Source organism: Eumetopias jubatus, unplaced genomic scaffold, assembly GCF_037043125.1.
Source record: "Eumetopias jubatus isolate StellerSeaLion01/CBP00866 unplaced genomic scaffold, mEumJub1_p1.0 scaffold_14, whole genome shotgun sequence".
NCBI lineage: Eukaryota > Metazoa > Chordata > Mammalia > Carnivora > Otariidae > Eumetopias > Eumetopias jubatus.
This window is the reverse complement of record NW_028274820.1, coordinates 63,601,098-63,610,724: the sequence shown is the minus strand read 5'-3', so window position 1 is coordinate 63,610,724 and position 9,627 is coordinate 63,601,098. Positions and strand designations below refer to the sequence as shown.

At 44.1% G+C, this 9,627-nt stretch overlaps 1 pseudogene; it reads right to left on the bottom strand.

Moving 5' to 3' along the window:
• Nucleotides 1-2,053: 2,053 nt before the first annotated feature.
• LOC114221220 (proliferation-associated protein 2G4 pseudogene) lies at nucleotides 2,054-3,243 on the bottom strand (annotated as a pseudogene).
• Nucleotides 3,244-9,627: the final 6,384 nt, after the last annotated feature.

The following is a 9,627-nucleotide window of genomic DNA, read 5'->3' as shown; positions in this document are numbered from 1 at the left end:
AAGGTGACTGACAGTAAATCATGCCCAAGAGCACCTTTGTTTCCCAGTGGTATCTAAAAATACAGAAAATCACGGGTGCCTAGGTGGCTCAGTTGTTAGGTGTCTGCCTTCGGCTCAGGTCACGGTCCCAGGGTCCTGGGATCAAGCCCCACATCGGGCTCTCTGCTCAGCGGGAAGCCTGCTTCCCCCTCTCCCACTCCCCCTGCTTGTGTTCCCTCTCTGGCTGTGTCTCTCTCTGTCAAATACATAAATAAAATCTTTAAATAAAATAAAAAAAATAAAAATACAGAAAATTGGTGAACCGTCATGAGTAATTCTCAGCCTACTATGGGCATCTATGTTTCCTCTGGGGAACCCTGCAGATGTGACTGTGCAATCTTCTCATCTGGGGTGCAGAGTCTCACATCTCAAAATGTCCTGGGTTAACAGCAGCACCGGTATCACCTGGGGGCTGGTTTGGGGATGCTGAGTCTCAGGCTCTGCCCAGACTTCTTGCCCGAGAATCTGCATTTCAACAAGACCCCAGGTGACTCAGATGTACATTACAGTTTGAGAAGCATTGCTGTAAGAGAAATAACATGTATTCATTAATTTTTTGGTAAATTAAAGTTAGCTATAAAACTGACATGCATCAACACAGTACAGTAGGAATAAATATTTTAAAATTAAGACAGGAAAAAATACATATTAGAAGAGGATATTAAGAAAAGGAGCAAAAATTAGTACACAGATAATTAAATCATAGGAACTTTTGAGTGAAACTGTTAAGCACAAATATGAATCTAAATTTCCTAGACTCCGAAGAGGAAAATATATAGTTCATATTACCCAAGGGCAGAAGAAATTATTTTTCACTGGGCTTCACGAGGGCACTAGGTTTGGGTGAAAAGTATCTTTAATAAGCACCAACGTGAAGTCAAAGACATTCTGCTCATGCCACTTTCTAAATGTCTTCAGAAGACAAGTTATCTAACATCACCAGCTCTTAGCTTCATCATTTCCAAGATGGGCATAATACTTTCGATTCTACCAGATTGTTTTGAGAACTAATTGCAGACAGTATGCTATGTCCCACTTCCTTGGGCTCAGAGTAAAGTCACATTTTGGTTTTGATTCTAATGAAGTCAGTCAAAGCCTAATTCTGGTATCTAAATCACAGTTGTCCATTTTGAAGAATCAAGGTGTGGGTCTTAGCCTAGCAGGTATCAAATCTTATTGAAATCTATAATCATTAGAAGAATATTATATTGGTTCAGAGACAGAGACATAGATTAATGGATTATGAGAGTGGCCAAAAGCAGACCTATAGATATATCAGAACTGGAACTAGAACAGGGGAGCACTATAAAGCAGTAGAGGAAACGATGTTCTTTTCCATAAGCAACATTTTGACATGTGGAAATTCTGTATCACACATTATACAAAAATAAATTTAATCGAATTGAACAATTAAAGGCGAGAATGTGAGAAATTAGAAATAAATCAAACTCTCATCTCTCTCTCGAGAGAGATCTCGTACCTCTAGAGAGAGATGAAATACATAGATGATAGATAGATAATAGATGTAGACAGAGAGGAAGAAAGAAATTAAAACAAATGAATGAGATCTAGTTCTGTATCAAATGGATAACTTTAAAAAGTTAATGTTGGGTGAAATTGAAGGCAGAAACATAGCATATGATAACATTTATGTAAATTTTAAACATCACTACTTTATATCATTTATGGACACACACATGTATAGTAACAGAAAAACATGGATAAGCAGTCTCTTTTATTATTATTTTTTATTTTTTTGACTCCTGATTTTTTTATTCAATTTCTCTTTTCTATTTAAAGTAGTCTTTGGTGGCTAGGAAGCCTGGCCTCCCAAGACCAGAGTCAGTTGGAGCTGGTTGTTGTTGGAAGGGGTTGGCGTGAGGACGGGGATGGGGGCAGGGAGACCCTGCTCTGTTGGCGGTCCTGGGTGAAGACAAACTGCACTTCACAGAGCCTGGGGTGTGGTGGGAGGGGGAGGAGGCAGGAGCAGCAAACTGGGGAGATGGGACACACCTCAGTCCCCAGCTTCAGTCCCCTCTAATGTTTCCCCACTGGTGGCATTCTCTGCAGTCTTGGAGGCCTTCTTTTTTTTCTTTTTCTGGGTTTTCCGACTTGCAGAACTCTAGAGGAGGGCCTTAAGCCCTGCATCCTGGACCTCCATCTCAGACTTGTAGAGGTCAGGCTCAAAGGGACCACTGGTTATCTGCATGGGGCCATTGGGCATGAGCAGGAGTGTAAATTTAAACTGGGCAACAAATTCGCCCTCCTTCTCATAAAGAGCATTAAATGGCTGCAGCAGTTCATGTTTGGCACTCTCCACCACACCCATCCGGGCCTTCTTCTCATCTTCAAATGCTCTAAAAGTAGATGGCATGGCGCCAAAACACCTTTCAACCTCACTGAAGAAGGCACATGAAGTTTTCATTTTCAGGCCATACTGTTTAGAAGGGTCTCGTTTGTAAATGGTGGTTCTCTGTCCTGCATCCTTGGCCTTGCCCTCTCCTGAGCTGACAAGAACATCCACAGCATATACTTCATGTACCTCAAATTCAGCTTTTTCATGGTCCTTCTTCTGCTGGTCTGTGGGATTCTGGATAATGGTTTTCTCTCCATCAGTGTCATGCTGCTTCAATTGATGGGACAACATACCTTCTATTGGTGTGCAATTAAACAAGTGGGCAACCTTGTTCCAGGCTTCTGTCACTTGTGTGTTCAGGTTTGACCAGGCGTAGGGCAGCTTCAGCACAAAGGTGAGCTGCCTTGATGGCATCTGCTTTCCGCCCTGTTACTTGGGTCCCCTGAGCCACATCCACCACGAGAAAGCGTGAGCCCCGTTAGCGATGAAGCCATCCACATGGACCCCAAGGTCAATTTTTACCAAGTCACCTTCCTTGAGAATATAGTCCTGGTGGCTCTTCAAAGGGGAAAAGTGACATACACAGGTAATTTACTGAAATGCTGGTGGGAAAGGCAATACCTTTCTTCATTTCTTTTTCTTTCTTGAAAATTTTCCCCGTCTCTTCCATAATCATGGCATCACCTTTCTCACACAGGCTCAGTACCGACACGCCTGAGCAGGATGCTTCCACCAAAGACCCAAGCGCCCTGTTGGCGGTGTCGCCCCCCGCCCACCCCCATCTTATACTTGGTCACGACCAGGTCCTCGGCGATAGTTTGCTCCTGCTGCTCGTCCTCACCTGACATCTTCCCGCCACCCCCACTGCAGCCTCGTTCCCCCTGAGCTGCCACCTCTGTGTCCCTTCCCAGCCGCAGGCTGTGACTAGAGCCCCTTGGATCGGCGAGGAGAGCGTGAGCAAAAGGGCGAGCTAGCAAGGGAGAGCGAGAAGCTGCGAGCGCGCGCTGAGGCGCAAGGCGTGCTGGATACGCAGCAGTGCACCACGTGCAGAAGAGAAGGAGGGAGGAAGGGGAGAGGAATGAAAGGGAACGAACATGGGGTCAAAACGGACTTGAGCTGTAGGAGTCATTTTTTGGTTTTTAATCTGAGGTAAATATGATACAACCTCGGTGCTTGTTAAATCTGGGTATTGGATATATAATTATTTATTTTATTCTCTATACTTTTGTGTATTTGAAATCGTTCTTTGTTTTGTTTTTAAAGTTCTCTTCCACAGGCCTCGTATTCTTGATGGGTCCAAAAACTCTGGAGGCTTACTACCTCTTTCCAAGACCATGGGAGTAATTTAGCCCAGGGAGAGGAAGCTGGCAAGTGTGTTCCTTCCCAGACGGGCTCCATGGGAGAGGTGACAAAGCTGCAGCCACGTGGTGTCCCTGACAAGCCATCGGCTGACTCTGTGTAGATCTCTACAGAGCCCAAGGCCCAGCAGGTCTGAGACTCGGGCCGTGCTTCTGCGAAGGAGTCCCCCAGCCAGCCACAGCCACTTCTGCCACCCCGCCTGGGCCCAGCACAGAGCCACCTGTCCCCAGGGGTGTCCTGGGAGGAGGGCGGGTGTTCTCGTCTGTCTGTCCATCTCTTTATCTCAGTATGGGCCCATCTCTCTGTCCTTTCTTCTGTCTCTCCCTCTACATCTATTGGGATAACTCAAGCACAATGGAAGCCTCTGCTCTGACCTGGCTTCCTTTCTGTGTCCCCTAAGAGGTGACATCTCCTCCAGGTAAAATCCCAGGAGGTTAGCGTTTGCTAAATAAGAAATCTAAATATTCTCCCACCCTAGAAGGGGGTACATTCGCTTAATAATTGTGAAAGCAGTCATTACATATGAAGACAAAACCTTTTAAAAATGAGAATGTACAGAACCCCAGAGTTGGTTTCATCCAGCCATCAGTGAGTGGGCTCCACAGGCCCATCTCAGGGGCCCTCAGGTCTAGTCCTACTATTCACATCAGACTTTCTCACCTGGAGCTACAATGACTTCGGAAGGTTCATGGAAGGAATTGGACTGGCCCACAGACATCTTGGTGACATGCTCAGGAAGTACTTTCTCTGGCCACCGCCCCCCGTCACTTAACACTGATCCAGAGGGTTCTTCCCTCAGACTCAGCCCCTTGAATCAGGGAAGCAAGCCTGTCCTTTCTTAGCCCCTGGTGCTGGCCCTAGAGATCGGTGTAGTTCTGTGAAGAAATGGAGGTTTCTGGGGCTTCTGCCCAGTGAAACCTTTGCCATTTTTCTCTAATCTGTTCCTTTCTTTCCTCTTCATCTTTCCCAAGGCATGCCCACTGTAGTTTTATGATTGTATTAGCTGCCATGTGGCCTCTAAGTGGGTACCACAGACCTGAGCATGAAGACTCAGTCCAGGCCTGTGAATATAAAACTTCTCATTTCTTCTGTCTCAGAGCTTGTGACCCCTGCTGAGCCACCCACTGAATTCCCTTTTCTTATTTGACGATTGCCTCTTATTCACAGTTCATTTGCAAAGAGAGCCAGCCCTAGTCCTGACTTAGCTCCTTCCCCATTTCAGATTCCCTTGGATGACTTCCCACAGCTAAACCTCTAGGGTGTCTTTAGTATGAACCCTTTCGCCACCATTTTACAAATGAGTAAGACTATGTACATATAATCATACATGTATAAGTTTCTTATCAAAACAACTTTTACTCATCTAGATACTGCTGAATATATATCAAGTGCCAAGGCCATAAAAGCCTACCATTCCTTGTTAACTGGCTAAGCAGTATCAATAATGTATATAAATGTCAATGGCATGGTTGAATGTTCATGAGTCCCATACAGATAAAGATAGTAATGTGGTTGTTTATAGTTTTGGTAGGAAGATATCTGTACATGTAAGAATATGGACTATGATTATACTTGTAATCCAATCATTACACAGCATTGCAGGTAAAGGAATTCTAAAATGTGATTTGAAAGCAGAAAAGACCCTTGAGGAATCAGGAGACTGGAACCTGAATGTTACATGAACTCCACGCACTTCAAGGTTGCATGGTAGAGTTGAAGCAGAAGTGTTCCTTTGTAAATCAATTTACCTGGAAGCTGTTGTGTTCATCTGACACATTTTAAAAGCTTGGCTTTCTAAACCATTGGCCATGCTACTTTGACACTACAACATAGTGTTATGATTAAGCTTACCCACTTCGGGTACACATCTGGCTTTGCCATTTTCTACCTGTGGGACCTTAGGTCAGTCAATGAACCCTTCTCTATCTCATTCCCTCCTTTGGAAAATGGGGTGGGGGAAACAACAGACCAACCTCCTAGGCTCATTGTGAGGGCAGTCAGTACAAGGAATGTCACTTAGCATAGCGCTGGCAAATAGCACTCAATAAATCACTGTGATCCTCACCATCACTGAGATTTTCATTTAAGAGGAATATCTAGTCTCCACTGTATACTCATAGGTACAGGATTGGGGCTTTAAGCCCTGGGGGGAAGGAACTGATAAGAACAGGGAGGAGTCTCTCGGGCCCCAGATAGTGGGCTGGCGTTCAGGGAAGAGCTCCAAGCCTACTGGGGACCTGGCATGTTGGGCCGGGAAAGAGGGCGGGCGGGAGTCCTGCTTGGAGGAGGAGCCGAGGGGAGGGGTTATTGCACGTGGAAGACTGTCACCTGGAAGGGACATGACCCCCCCCCCCGGCCAAGGGTCATCCCTGACATAGTGGATACCAGCTTTACAGGTAGCAAGACCAATTTCAAGCCTCACTTCCAATGGTGGCCCTGAGGTTTTCATTCTATTTTCTGCCTTGGCTGTGAACCAGCACTAAGCTTTGTTCCAAAGATGGGGGCCGAGTTGTAGACAAAACTCTAAAAGTCACAGAATAACATCGTGGATAAAATCATATGCCCTGGTGCTAGACAGGAGCGTGTCTAAGCTCTGCCCCTTTGTCATGAATGGCTTCTAAATTGTTGCCATGAGGGGTAGATGAGATCATCTCTCCAAGGTCCTTGGCCTTGTATTTGGCCTATGGCAATGATCATAACCTAGTGGGCTAGCTGTTGTCACTATTATTATTAGGATAGTCTGGTCATGAGGGAGATGAAGATGATGAACATGATGATGGAGAGAATGAGGGAAGAGGCCAAGGGTGGGGAACAAGGATGAGACCATCCCTGGTGATGGAAAACGAGGTAAAGATTTAACCAATTTTTTTTTAAGATTTTTATTTATTCATTTGACACAGAGAGAGACAGCGAGAGAGGGAACACAAGCAGGGGGAGTGAGAGAGGGAGAAGCAGGCTTCCCGCGGAGCAGGGAGCCCGATGTGGGGCTCGATCCCAGGACCCTGGGATCATGACCTGAGCTGAAGGCAGATGCCTAACAACAGAGCCACCCAGGTGCCCCAAGATTTAACCAATTTTTAATCAAGTAAAATGAACTCCCACAAGAGGCAATTGTACTTAACTGGTAATGGGGAACAGTTAGGTCGTCTTGCAAAGCCACCTCTCCTAGACACAGGACTCCCATGTTTCCAAATTAGTTTATGGGGCACATTTCTTCCCACAACAGCTGAAAGACCTGTTTAGCCACAATGGGCTAAAAGCCCACATCAGACTCTGCATTCAGGAAACAGAATCTAAAACACGAGGAGCAAAGGTTTAAATAACAGAGCTGACAGCCAAGAGTTATTTTCCCACACCTTTGGCGGTGTGTACAGATCTTCGACATTTCACCAAAGCTAAATGTTCCACTCTAGAACCTGACTCGTTCTTTACTACTTTTATTGTGTTGTGGCTTAAAAAAATTGCCAATTAAGTTAAACGAAACTGTCGCACAATCAGCTTCTATAATTACCATCAATGCTTTATGATAGGCTCAAGCAAACAGAGGGTTTGATTTTTTTTTTTTTGCCAGAGTTGTAGTTTCTTTTTGTAGAAACAATTATCCTGGCGGTGCTTCCCAGCAAAGGGAACACATAGCCCGAAGCCACTGCATATTTCATTTTCAGTCCAGCAGCTTCAGAGTTCTCACTTTTCCCAGTGACTGTTCAGTGGGAGGAAAAGACAACCCAAGGCTCTGGGTAAAGCATGGTATCTCACAAAGCAGGCAGCGAGGCCACCAGGAGCTGGACGAAAATGACGCTGCCCCGGTCTGGTGCCGCCAGCTTCTGAAAATGCACATTCACCCACAGGATGGAGTGATGATAGGTTAAGATCCAGTACCACAACCAAATTCATGTGTTCCTTCTCCAGCAACAGATGTCACCAAGCATAAGGAGACAAATCTAATGTCACATTTACTAACATTAGCAACCAATGGTAAAAGACACATAATAAATTGCGTTGGGAATGTATTGGGTTTAAACTCCTTTTCCATCACCTCCTGGTTGAACGAGTAACCAGTCTCAGTTTTCCCACCTGTAAAATAGGGTTGCCAGTAGCATTTAGCTCACAAAGCTATTTTGAAGATTAGGTAAGCTAATGGGTTGACTCATTTATACAACAAATATTTATTGAGCAGTTACTATGAGTCAGATGCTGTTCTAGGTGCTGGGGATACAACTATGAACAAAGCAAACGAAACAGGCCAAAGGAGTTTAAGGGAGTATTAGCTAAGACAGTGCTCAGCACATAATAAGCACATGACAAATGTTAGCTATGTTTTTTATGTAATATTATTTTACTTTTACATATGGATTTTGTTTTTGTTATTGTTACCTATTATATTTTACCCACACCATGGTAGCATATTTTATTATTGACACATCACATATGGGAAAACTGAAGTTCAGAGAGCCCAAGGAATTTGTACAAGGTCATATAATTAATATGTTTGTCAATTTTCAAACCTGAGTTCATGGGACTTGGGTCCATGTACTTCCTAAACTCAGAGCACAGTGTTGATTTCTAATGAGTCCAGGGTCTAAGCCTCTCAGCGAGGATCAGCTGTGGATTCAGCATTCCCCTTGTTTCTAGATCATGGTATGATGGTAAGATCCAATTCTTCATTTATACACGGTAATCAGGAGCTAAATGTTGTAGGCATCATCCTTTACCTGGAGAGGAAATCAGGATAGAAGTAGTGAAGGAAAGGTCAGACTCAGGTAATCATAAGGAAGAGCATTTCTACAACCAAGGTGATTGGGCTTTGGTACGGGTTACAGTATGGGCTAGCATAATCTGTGGTGAATTTCTTGTCCTTGAGATGTTCAAGGTGAAGCCAAAAAAGGAGAATGTAGCCCACGGGATTTATATATCTATTAGGGGGTTGGTCCAGATTTCCTACTTCCCAAATCTGGCTGATCTGGAGACTCTTTCAAAGACCTTGATAAAAATAGAGATTCTCTATATTTCTGAATTTCCGGGTTCAGAATCTCTAGTTCTCCCAGAGTTCTAGAATATCTGGAGTATTTAGTATTTAGCTCAGAGAACTGTCTTGATGATTATGTCAGCTAATAATATATTTACCTATTAATTTAACAAATATTTATTGAGCAGTTACTATGTGCCAGGTCCTGTCTTAGGAGCTGGGGATATAACAATGAACAAAACAGTCCTTCACTTAAAGGAGCTTAGAGGAAAATGTCCAGCACAGAGCTCAGCACATAATAAGCATGTGATGAATATTACCTATGACTTTTGTACTAGCATTATTTAGTTAAACAGATTCATGAGTCATCTCTAGTCTTCTAATGTAGGCTGTCCTTAGATATTCTGAACTGAAGGATCATCTCTGGGGTGTGACCTTTTCGGGTCTTAGGAATGGCATCTTACACAAAAACTCTACAAGCATTTCTTGACTGCCTGATGAGTGAATATACTACCAGTGTTTATTCATCTGCATCAATGAGTTGTAGAAAAGCTGAAGACAAAAGCATGAACTGGCAGCTTTCTGGAAGTGCCACAACCTTCTTCTAGATTGTGGACTCCCCCGGGGGCAGGGTCCACGTCTATTCCTGCTCTGTCCCCACAGTTTCTAGGACACCACCTCGTACAAAATTGGATAGCAAAGAAGTTTGCTCAGAGAATGGGTAAATAAATTAGGGCAGTGTTTTCTCACTTGCAGGATCATAAGGTTCATCCAGAATCACTTAAAATACTGATTCTCATTACCCTCCCCAGGCCAACTAAGTCAGAATTTCAAGGTGAGAGGTCTCTGGGAATAGGTGTCTTTAACAACTGACCTCCCTGAGGGGCCCTGGTGTCAGGAAAGTTAG